At 42.7% G+C, this 10614-nt stretch overlaps 1 pseudogene; it reads left to right on the top strand.

Moving 5' to 3' along the window:
* The first annotated feature begins 6232 nt into the window (after positions 1-6232).
* On the top strand, positions 6233-8598 carry LOC135627534 (UV-B-induced protein At3g17800, chloroplastic-like; annotated as a pseudogene).
* Positions 8599-10614: the final 2016 nt, after the last annotated feature.

Genomic DNA, 10614 nt, shown 5'->3' on the forward strand with positions numbered 1-10614 from the left:
TTAATGACCCGATTAGTTCTTCAATAGGGAAGTTGTTTAGATCTTTCGCCTCTTGAATAGCAGTGACTTTAGGATCCCAACTCTTAGGAAGGGATCTTAGAATCTAATTTACGAGCTCAAAATCCGAAAAACTTTTTCCGAGTCCTTTTAGACCGTTGACGACATCCATGAAACGGGTAAAAATGTCGCCAATAGTCTCACTCAGTTTCATCCGGAAAAGTTCGAAAGAATGTAACAAAAGATTGATTTTTGACTCTTTCACTCTACTTGTGCCTTCGTGAGTCACTTCGAGTATGTACCAGATATCAAATGCGTTTTCACAAACCGAAACACGGTTGAACTCGTTTTTATCAAGTGCACAAAATAAGGCATTCATAGCCTTTGCATTAAGAGCGAAAGCCTTCTTCTCCAATTCATTCCAATCGATCATTGGAAGAGAAGACTTCAAAAATTCATTTTCGACAAGATTCCAAAGTTCAAAATCCATAGAAATAAGAAAGATCCTCATTCGGGTCTTCCAATAGGTGTAGTCCGTCCCATTGAACATGGGTGGACGTGTAATAGAATGGCCCTCTTGGTTTCCGACGTATGCTATCTCTCTTGGGTTTTAATCCATTTGAGAGTTAACCCCGCTCTGATACCAATTATTAGGATCAAGAGCACTAAGAGGGGGGAGGGGGTGAATTAGTGCAGCGGAAAACTTTCGATGATTAAAAAAGTGTTCGTACGATAAAAGTGATTTCAGTAAGAAAGTCGATTCGTAAATCACCGGTATGCAGTTTGCAGTTATGGTTCAAACCCGATAGTAGGCGCAAACTGAAATATGATATTCGTACAAAAAAACAGATTTACGTCTAAATGCTGATTCGTAAATCACTTGATTAAGCGAGATGCAGTTAAAGCAAGGATATAAAGGCAGTTTGTAGTTATTGTAGAAATCAAAATGTAAGCGCAAACTGAAATATGATGATCGTCCGATAAAACTGATTTACGTCTAAATGCCGATTCGGAAAGTACAAAGCTTGAAACCCAATCGTATATGCACAGAAAGCAGAAAGCTTTTGAGGAGATTTGCAGTAAAGATAATGTGCTCAAAGTAAATGCAAACCGAGATTTAGAGTGGTTCGGTCAATCTTGACCTACTCCACTTTTGGCTTCCTCCACCAACGAGGTCACCGACGTCAACTAGAGGCCTTCCTTCAATAGGCGAAGGCCAACCACCCTTTTATAGTTTCACTCCTTTTGACGGGCTTAGGAGACAACCCTTACAGAATTTTCTTTCCTCTCTTAACATATTAGAACTTGGAAGAAAAGAGGAAAAAGAACTTTCAACTCATACAACACTTTTGAGCTCTAAAAATCACAAAGTAAAATTAGAATTTCGGTGGTTTTTGGGTGCCCTTTTAGTGCTGAAAGGGTGGGGTATTTATAGGCCTCAACCCAGTTTGAATTTGGAGCTCAAAACTGTCAATTCCCGAAATTTCGAGATCTGGCGGTTGCACCGCCTGACTGAGGCAGTTGCACCGCCTGGCAGAGCTCGAAGACTGAGCCTCTAGGCGGTGCCACCTCCTGTCAGGGGTTGTTGCACCTCCTGCCAGAGTTCAAAGACCGAGCTCAGGCGGTGCCACCGCCTGATTGAGGCGGTTGCACCGCTCAGCTAGAGCTCGGAGACCGAGCCCAGGCGGTGCCACCTCCTGGCTAGGGCGGTTGCACCGCCCAGTCTCACTCGAAGACTGAGCCCAGGCGGTGCCACCGCCTGGCTTGTGCGGTTCAACCGCTTGACAGAAATCAGGGTCGAATGGGTTGATCCATTCGGCCCAATTTGGGTTTTTCAAGGGCCCAATTGCCCTAAGATTAAGTTAATGGGATCACCTCCTATTTCTAACTTAATCATTGTGCTAACTACGATATTTCCTAAGACATTTACTGCAACTTGCTCCGGTGCATCAATCGCTTCTTCCGGCAAGCTTCCGGTGAACTTCCGTCGATCATCCGATGAACCCTCGGTGATGCTCCTGCGGACTTCCGGCAAACTCCTGGACTTGCGACAATCCACTTGGCGAGTTTCGACGAGCTTCTTTGGCAAGCTCATGGACTTCTTGGATTTGTTCCCGCAGAACCTCCGACGACTGTCCGAACTTCCGTCGAACTCTCGAACTCCCAACGTGATCATTGTCTTGACTCCGGCGTAACTCCTGCTGCATATCTTATTTTCATCGTAGTTAATCCTGCACACTTATCTCAATATGTAGATTAGATAACAAATGACAATTGACTTCATCATCAAAATCCGAGATTTAACACTCGCTGTAGTTCGTCATCTCAAAAAAAAAAAAAAAATTGTGAGGGCGAAGCTGGCAGCCACGCACGTTGTTCCTTCTCAACCAAGAATGAACATTTGCTTCTCGGCGCCGACCACCCCTTCTTTCCTTCTCCTCCACCGCCGACGCTGCTTCCTGGTTGACGACCACCACCGCCGCTGCTCCCCGGCCAACGCCCACCGCTGTCGCTATTCCCCGGCCAGCAACCTTCCCACCTCGCCTCCTCGCTGCCCGTATCTTGCTCAAGCGAGAAGGGTCGCGGCCGCCGTTTCGCAGCCAGCAGACCACCCATCGCCGCTTCTACCATCTGCGACGCTGCCCTAGCCGCACCGCCATCGCTGCCTTCCCTTGGTTGCAGCTTCGGCCGTGTGATCTGTCGATGTCACTGTTTCTGTGGTGCGATAGAAACAGAGCAACCGTCGGTCCCTCTGCTGCCGCAGGCGCTGGTTGCCTCTACCGCCACTACTGTTTCTCAGCCACTTCAATGCCACCCCTCTCCTTCATTGCCGAGCCACCACCGCTACCAGCCATCATGCGACGATCGCCGCACGCCTCCCAATAGCCGATCCACCTTGCTCTGCATCCATAGTGCCAAACACAGGGCAACTCACCGGTTGCCCTTGTTCCCAGCCGTGACACCGTCGACTCCTCCTTCTCCACCACTACCGCTGCTTCTCGGCCGCACGATCACAGCCGCAGCCGCCGGTTGCCGCAACCCTCGTTGCAACGGTTGCAGAAACAGAGCTTCCTCTGTTGTTGTAGCCCCCATCGATCCCGGCCGCGACCCTCGCTGCCTCCTTCTCCACCGCCAACGCTGCGCTCTGGCCGACGACCACCGCTGCTGCCAGCCACCGCAGCCTTCTCCTCAACTGCTCGTGATCCTTCCGGCCAACTCCTTCAGTGGTGCGACAAAAACAGAGTACGCAGCAACTACCACACAGCAACAAAAATAGTGGCACCCTCTGCTACTGTAGCCACCGATTGTAACCACCGTCGTCACTCTCGGCCAACGACCAACCCCTCATTCTACAGCAGCCACCCTCCAATAGCGAATGCAGCAACCACAGCAAGTACGCTGCCTTGCCTCAACCCCAGCAGCGCACGCAACATCGATTCCTCTTCTCAACCTCGGCCGCATCAACGCCGCCTCCCCCTTGCTTAGCATATTCTGCCACAACCACAGGTTGCCATCACCACAGGTTGCCATCACCGCAGCCTCAACCCCGCTGCTCGGTGATCGCCCCTTGGGTCGCAGCAGCTATAGCCACATCAACGCAGTCGCCTTCCAACCCCGGCGCTCTCACCTCATGCAGCGATAGAAACAGGGCAGCTACTCTTCCTCCAACGCAGCGACCGCAACACTGCCCTTGGCATCCACCTCTTCGGCAACTTCGCATCGATAGTGTTGATGCTCTTGACCGACACCAAAATCAGGAGTTGAGATTACAGATTTGCAGTCTTACGCAATAACCACTGATAACTCGGTGAAAGTACAAATGGAAGCATTGGAAATCAGAATTGAGAACCGACTACAAGAAACACTTAATGATTTCAAAAAGAGCCTACTGGAGAGTCTCAGCAAATTTCAATAAAATGGGGGCTCAAGTTCTACGTTGCACAGATCTGAAAATACAGGAAAAGGGCCCCAAGATTGTGACACAAATTACTCACACATGAAGATGAAATTTCCGAGATGGAAAGATGGAGATCCGACCAATTGGATCTCTAAGGCAGAAAATTTTTTCCATTTTCACAGAACCCCAAAAGAATCCAAGGTAGAAGTGGCCTCAATCCAGCTCGAGGGAGATGCACTCCAGTGATATGATTGGTATGAAACTTTCCACGGAGTTCCTTCATGAGAGCAGTTCAAAAAAGGGCTTCTTGTTTGCTTTGGCCCATCTGAATATGAGAATGTTGATTTTCAGCTCACCAAAATTCGTTAGACTTCTACAGTGTTAGAATATTAGAGTAGGTTTGAAAGATTGTCAAATCAAGCTAGAGATTGGTCGGACCGACAACTTCTGGATACATTTATTGAAGGGCTTATTCCAGAGATCCGGTGCGAAGTTAAGGCTCATCAACCCCACACTATGATAGCTGCGATCTCATTTGCAAATCTATATGAGAAAAAAATTAGCAAGGAAAGATGAGCAAGGGGTTTGTACTATGATAAAAAATGGAGTATGGAGCACCGATTTAAACAAGGGCAACTTATGATGATTGAACCAATTGGAGAGGAGCCGAAAGCTAAGAATGTGGACTCCGATCATGAAGGTATAAATTCTAATGAAGACATTAAACCTACCGTACATACAATGCATATATTAGCCGACTATTCTAACCCGCAAACTATGGAAGTTGCCGAAACTCTGGAGCATCAGCCTATTATAGTTTTGATTGATACTGGTAGCACTAATAATTTTATGGATAGTGAGACTGTTGACCGATTGGCCCACCACATTGAAGACTATAACAGATTCGAAGTAAAGATCGTTGTTGGATGGATTTTCACTTGTGATAGCAAAGGTTCAAAGATAAAATTGATTATACAAGGCCAGAAGTTTCATGTAACAATTACTACACTGAAAGACCGACCTGTTGCTTATACTATCAAAAAGTGGAGACCATACTTACTTAATCAACGGGTTGTGATGCGTTATAGGTAGTCTATGGCTAAAGTGCTGAAAGAGAAGCTCCCCGAGATTAATGCTGCTCAACCTTGAGGACAAGGCTGATTTGAAGAGGGAGGAATTGTTAGGACCCTTTTTCTGAACTTTTGAATAATGTTTATTGAGTCTATTTAGTCCAGTTTTTTATTGAGTTGGTTTGGTTCAGTTAGAGTCAAGTAGAGATTTATTTAATATTTATTTATTATTAGAGTTCAAGTCCTGATGGACTCTGGGTGGAACTTTATAAATATGAATGTAACTACTTCTTTTTAGTTATCTATGAAAAATATTATTCTGTCTTTTGACAAACCCTAGGAGGTCGATCCCCTCGAAGTAATCAAGGAGGGTCGATCCCCTCGAAGTGATCAAGGAGGCCGATCCCCTCGAAGTGATCATCCCCTTTCTCTTCTTCTTTTTTATGATAAGACTTTAGGGTCTTATCACAATCTTTGCCTGAGTTGTATAGCTCGGCCAATTATCGCTCTAGCAACGTTTCGGCAAATCAACCCAACTTGTGCCCGAGTTGAGTACCTCGGTTAGTAAGTCCAGTCTTTATCCGAGTCATACAGTTTGGCTTGTTATCGCTCGAGCAACATCTCAATGAACCAGTCAAGCCTGTGCCCGAGTTGGGTACCTCGGTCAACAAGTCCAGTCTTTGCCTGAGTCATGTAGCTCAACTAGTTATCACTTGAGTAACGTCTCGATAAACCAATCAAACCTATGCCCAAATTGAGTACCTCGGTTTGTAGGTCTAGTCTTTGTTCGAGTCGTGCAACTCGGCCAATCATCGCTCGAGCAACGTCTTGGCGAACCAGTCAAGCCTGTGCCCTAGTTGGGTACCTCGGTTAACATGTTTAGTCTTTGCCCAAATCGTGTAGTTTGGCCAGTTATCGCTCGAGCAATGTCTCGACGAATCAGTCAAACCTATGCCCAAGTTGGGTACCTCAATCAATAGGTCTAGTCTTTGCTCAAGTCATGTAACTCGGCCAGTCATCACTCGAACAACGTCTCAGCGAACCAATCAAGCCTGTGCCCGAGTTGGGTACCTTGGTCTGCAGGTTCAGTCTTTACTCATGTAGCTCGGCCAGTTATCGCTTGAGCAACATCTCAGCGAACCAGTCCGGCCTATGCCCGAGTGTTGGGTACCTCGGTCAACAGGTTCAGTCTTTGCCCGAGTCATGTATCTCGACTAGTCATCGTTCGGTCAGTATCCCGACGAATCAACCCGCCAATCCCAGCATGATGGACAACTCAACCGACAAGAAGCTCCAGACTGACCGTGAGGCTGAGGAGAGCAAGGAGTAGCCTTCACCTTCGGGAACTGACACGACCTTGTACAGGTAAAGATACAGTATTTATGCTGGTCAAATGATGGATTCGTTCAGAGTGATGTCGTTGCATTCTTAGATTTATGTTGACAACAGTTATGTCTTTTATGCTGAAGCATAATGATGAAACTCAATTATCTTGGGTTGACGATTCTTCGTTGTGTCGGAGCTTTTAGGAGGATTGCTGAAGTGAAAGAGAATGAGAGGAGAAGGGCTCTTGAGGACATATTATATGCATTGGTTGTCCAAAAGTTTGTTGAGGCTGGCGTTTCCCTGGTTCATGCTATATCTCGATCTGATGACCCTTTCGGTAGGGTTGATCTGCAGGAGGAGAAACTTGAAAGGTTGCATTCTTCTGACGCTTATGCAATGATCGAGTCAGCTGGAACTTATTAGCAAGCTCAGAGTTGGCAATATTTATGCTGCTTGTGTCAAGTATGATTATTTTCTCAAGAGCGTGGACCAAAGATTCCAACTTGAGAAGTCCTTGAAGCAAGCGACGCCAGATGAGTCGAGACCATCCACTCCTGATGATATATCTCCTCAGCTGTCTTCTTTCTCTTCCCCATGCTGCAACAGATGTGGATGTGGCTGCAGGAACATGTCCACTCGGCTGTTGTCATATGCTTCGTCATTTGATTTTGATACCCTTAAAACGTATGGAAAAGTCAGATCAAGGGAGGCCTTTGCCATTATTAAGAAGCACACTGAGGCGCGACTTGGAAGACCTGAGAGTGTCATCACTCCAAAGGGAACGAATGATTCATCTAAGGATGAGCTCATCAAGATCAGTTCTGCAGGATTTAGGAGGCTTATGTTGGAGGCTATTACTTTTGGTTCGTTCCTTTGGGATGTCGAGAGGTATGCAAATGTCCGGTATCATTTTGTCTCACAATTTAATATTGTGGCTTGTCTTTTATTTTTTCTTGATAGTTTCTGCAACAATAAATATCGCTTCTATTGCATGTGTTTGTATATATCAGAATGCTTTGCTTTCATCCACCAGCCACTGTTATGATGATTATTGAATTTTTGTTAAATAAGCTAAGTAGCATAATTAACCTTTATCTCAGAGCCACTTGTGTTATTTGATCTTGGGACTGTTATCTAATCTTTTGTTCTTTATGGTTTTCAACTTCATTTGTCATTTTTTTCTCTCAAGAAAATGTCATATTATTATTTTATCATCAGAAGATTTTCTATAAATCTTTTCTTACTACTCTTTTTTATTGATCTGAAAATTATTATTTTAAAAAATTTATGTATTATTGCCTGAAAGTTTACTGGTATGATTAGAATCAGACGGTTGAGGAACATGTACAAGGTTTCGGCATCCATCGACAGTGACTCTATCTCTTCACAGGGCTCAGCCGGGGCTGTCTCTGTGGTCTAATTAGGAAGTTTCATGCATGAGTCCGAGAGTGCTATATCGATTCTTACCTCTTCATGAAATAATTTTATTTAAGACAAGAGTCTCATTATCATTCTTCACGTTTGTGTCATCTCCGTCCCCCGTCATCATCAAAGCTCACGCATTTCTATGTCAGTGTTCTTTGATTCTATGACGGTGGTTGAAGAACCGTTCATGATGTAATATCAATATCATTAGGGTGATGAACGGGTCATGATTCATCAATCTACTAGTTCTTCTTGTGAAGCACAAGCAGAAAAATTTATCTTGAGAACAGGAGAGAAGTATTAAAACTTCATGAAACCCTCACAAACATTATTAAAATTAGGATTTTAAATTTTGATGTGTACTGTTTAGTATGAGCAGTATGTATTGGTCTGAGAAGATATCGGTACGTGGATCATTCTCTAATGGATAGTACCAAGGTTTTGATCGGTATCGAGATGTATCAATCGATATCGTCTTAGATTTTGACTGTTATCGGAGCATATTGGCCAGTACCTCTTGACGTGATAGAGATATTTTTAAGATTTTCTAGTACATCGTATCGACAGTATGGATCGATATTCAAAACACTAATTGAGACTATTAGAACTTCATGAAACCATCACAAACACTACTAAAACTATTAAAATTTATCTTGCATAAAGAACGGGCGAGCCTTCATGGGTTGTACGGCCATGACTTTACACAAGAATTTGTGATGGAGCTTGTAACACTTAAAAGAGTTAGGCTTGGTCATATGGCACTGCCATTATTAGCTGATAACACTTTCTTCAGACTGGCAAGATTCTAAAGGTCTTGCATGGAGAGATGTGGGGCCTCTAACGGTGGACCAGCATGTGGGGGTAAAAGATGAACCGGCATAAGAAGAGGAGAGGAGGGACAGAACAACATGGGGAGGAGGCAGCAGGGAAGAAATGGGAGGGAAAGCAACACATTGCCAGCATTTCAGTTGGTAGTGCTAATTTCAACTGCAAAGATAAGAAAGGAAAGTGTTGGAAGAAAATTATCACATTTTTGTATTATTAAAACTAGCTATGAAGTGAAAATAATGTTATGAGAAAGAATTGAAACTAAATAAATATTATGCATGATTACACTGTGATAATATATTACAAATGACTGAAACAAATAAGAGACAGTGAAATGCTCAAATCAAATCATAGGTGATGGAAATCATCAACTTAGTAATCATACACCCCAATAGCTAAAGAGTTATGATACACATGAAATGTAAATTGATCCCCTCCAACGAATTGAAACAAGACGGATTGTTCGAGATTGAAGTTAGGAAAACTATTCTAATCACTTTATCAATAAAAATTTGATGAAGTAATTAGAACAACACTTTGATTCCCTTAAAACGGCATAAATTAAGTTTGATAAGTTGAAAAGAAAAACAAAGATTCTTGGGTTTTGAACGTCACAAACAGAAATGCTTAATAAGTTCCAAAGTTCATATAAGAACTTCAAAACAAAACACTCACCGATGTTGAAAGTTGAATATACTTCTCAATTGCTTCCTTATAAAGGGAGTCAGCCTTGTTTATATAGTACAAAGGCCAAATATAAAGGGAATAAATCTATTAAATACATTAAATGATATTCATATTCCTAATTCATGAATGTAGATAACTCATGAATCTGTCTTGAATTGATTTGAATGATTATTTATGAATAAATCCATAATTCCTAATATTGCCCAATATGGTTGAATGACATTTATACCTCAAAATGGACTTAAAATTTGTCCTCTCAAAGTTGGACTTTCTCTTCGTTATTTAGACTTATTTGAATAATGTTGACCATTTTAAGCTCTTCTTACATCCATAAAACTTTGATTGAGTCTTGACCAACTTACTCCTTCCAAATATCTTCCAATAAACAAGTTAAGGCTTCTTTCATCCTTTTAGCTTTAGCTCTTGTCATTGGTCTTTCATGAATAGTTAAAGGGTCTTTGGCAGAATTATGATCAAATTGATGGTTCATATCATTCCCTCATTCCTCGAAAGGATTCGTCCTCGAATCAGTACCTTCATCACCTACATCAAACAAAGATAAATCAGAAATATTGAAGGTTGCACTAATATTACCATACTCACTTGGTAGTTCAAGCTTGTATGCATTTTTATTGATTTTTTGAAGTACTCGAAATGGATCATCTCCTCTTGGCATTTATTTAGACTTCCTTTGGCTAGGAAATCTTTCCTTCCTCAAGTGTAACCAAACCCAATCACCATGTTCAAATACTACTTGCTTTCGGCCTTTGTTGTGTTGTTTATCATATTATAGAGTTTTCTTTTTAATGTGTGTCTGAACTCTTTCATGCAATGTTTTGACAAAATCAGCTTTTTACTTACCATCCAGATTGGCTTTTTTCTAAAGGTAAAGGTAGTAAATCCATAGGAGTTAATGGATTGAACCCGTATACAACTTCAAATGGGGAATGGTTTGTTGTAGCATGCACACTTCTGCTATAACCAAACTCCACATGTGATAAGCATTCCTCCCAATTTTTAAAATTCTTTTGAATTATGGCCCTCAAAAGTATAGATAAAGATCGATTTACCACCTCCATTTGTTCATCTGTTTGAGGATAATAAGTGGTTGAATAGAATAGCCTTGTACCCAACTTGCTCCAAACTGTTTTCCAAAAGTGGATAAGGAACTTTACATCTCTATCATTCATAATTATCTTTGGAATGCCACATAATCTCATAATTGTTAGGATTGGAGCGGCACTAAGAGGGGGGGGGGGGGGGGGTGAATTAGTGCAGCGGATTAAAACTTCGGTTTTGATAAATCTTTCGTACGATGAAAAGCAATATCAATGGAAACCGATTTTAGAAGCTTGATAACTTAGAAACGTATGGAAGCAATAG

This window comes from Musa acuminata, chromosome BXJ2-11 (genome assembly GCF_036884655.1).
Source record: "Musa acuminata AAA Group cultivar baxijiao chromosome BXJ2-11, Cavendish_Baxijiao_AAA, whole genome shotgun sequence".
Classification (NCBI taxonomy): domain Eukaryota; kingdom Viridiplantae; phylum Streptophyta; class Magnoliopsida; order Zingiberales; family Musaceae; genus Musa; species Musa acuminata.